Source organism: Myotis davidii, unplaced genomic scaffold, assembly GCF_000327345.1.
Source record: "Myotis davidii unplaced genomic scaffold, ASM32734v1 scaffold1364, whole genome shotgun sequence".
Classification (NCBI taxonomy): Eukaryota; Metazoa; Chordata; class Mammalia; order Chiroptera; family Vespertilionidae; genus Myotis; species Myotis davidii.
Window position 1 is genome coordinate 274,466 of NW_006295736.1, and position 1,833 is coordinate 276,298.

General features: G+C 60.8%; 1 protein-coding gene across 2 annotated transcripts in view; it reads right to left on the reverse strand.

Moving 5' to 3' along the window:
- The window catches only part of NUDCD3 (NudC domain containing 3), a 25,481-nt gene that overhangs the window by 2,446 nt on the left and 21,202 nt on the right, over positions 1–1,833 (reverse strand). The window lies entirely within an intron of this gene.

Consider the following 1,833-nt stretch of genomic DNA (forward strand, 5'->3'; position numbering starts at 1 on the left):
GAGGTTCTGTGTCACCACCAACACCCGCTGGTAGCCAGGACCCAGCCCCCTCTCACCTGAGGGGACACGCCCGGGAGCCCCAGCCGCCCCATGATTGGCCGCCCTCGCCTGTCCCTGCCAATCCTGCCTCCCTGGGACACCACAAAGGCTCAGCCCCCAACAAGAGCTCCTTCCAACAGACCCCCCGCCCTCCTGGCCACCCCCCCGCTGCCCGCTCTGCTCCCAGCCCAGACCCTGTCCAGCCTGCGGGGTCAGGGCCGAGCGCTGAGCCCTGGGTGTGTCAAGGGCTCCCCGCCCACCACCACCCCCATGTCCCTATCTATGACGACACTGAACCCGCCCCGTCTGTGCTGGGGACTGAGTCCACTCCTCCCCTCCTTAGTCACACACCTCGCTTCTATTCAGGGAGGCAGCCTGCCCAACGGACGACGCTCCCCATACTGCCCCTGGTTCAAGTTTGGGCCAAGAAGAGAGTCTGTGTGTGTGTGGCGGGGGGGGGGAGTGCGAGGATGAGGATGACGGGCAGGAACCTGCTCAGCTCAGGCCACTCCTGTGGAGGACGTGCACCGAGTCCAGTTCTGGCCCCTCAGGGCAGTGCCCGGGGGTTAAGCCAGTGGAGCCGGGCTGGGCTGGCAGACGAGGAAACGCTCCATCCGCTACGAGGGCCGCCCGCCCGCCAGCAGAGTCCCCAGGAGGCTTCCCTGTGACACCATCCCGCCCTGAAACTTCAACCTCCACCCTCCCTGCGGGCCTGGGCCTGGGACAATGCCACAGACCAGGCCCCCAAGAGGCGGGAGGGGCCGAGGCCTGAGCACCAAGGGCCACAGCTCCACCCCGTCCCAGGCCTAGCTTCCCCCAAGCTTTGCGCTCTCCAACACGCTGATGTGTCCAGCCTGTGTTTGTTGTTGTTTAATCCTCAGGATGTTTTTCCATTCAGTTTCATTACTTTTTTAAAACATATTTTATCGCTTTCAGAGGGGAAGGGAGAGAGAACATCAATGATGAGAGAGGATCATTGATTGGCTGCCTCCTGCACGCCCCCTACTGGGGATCGAGCCCACAACCTGGGCACGTGTCCTTGAATGGGACTCGGACCCGGAACCCTTCAGTCCACAGGCCAATGCTCTAGCCACTGAGCCACACCAGCCAGAGTTTTCCATTGAATTTGAGAGAGAGTGGAAGGGGGGAGAGAGGAACGTTGATGTGAGAGAGACAGCACTGGTTGTCTCCTGCACGCCCCCAGCAGAACTGAACCTGCAAGCCTTCCACCCATGGCTATTGCTCTAACCCAGGGGTGGGCAAACTTTTTGACTCGAGGGCCACAATGGGTTCTTAAACTGGACCGGAGGCCGGAACAAAAGCATGGATGGAGTGTTTGTGTGAACGAATGTAAATTCAAAGTAAACATCATTACATAAAAGGGTACGGTCTTTTTTTTTCAATAGTTTCATTCATTTCAAACGGGAAGGATCCAGCCCGCGGGCCATAGTTTGCCCACGGCTGCTCTAACCACTGAGCCCCTGCTCGGCTGGGAACCTCGTCCTCACGAGAAAGCCGACAGGGACGTGGGGAGTGCGGGTGAGACAGCAAAGACAGAGAACGACCAGTGTCAGGAGGACAGGGACCTGCTGATACCGCAGAAAGGTGGCACCTGGGGCGGGGAGCCAGGACTCAGCCTGTCACCCCTTTCAAGCGCTGTGACAGAGGGGAGGGTGCGCCTGCGCAAACCCTGTTATGGGTCCAACAGCCCCCGAGTGAGACGCACCGACCAGGTCAGCGAACCCGGTGCGGCTGCCGGGCCTGAGGCCTCTCGTCGGCGGGACGGCCGTGCCT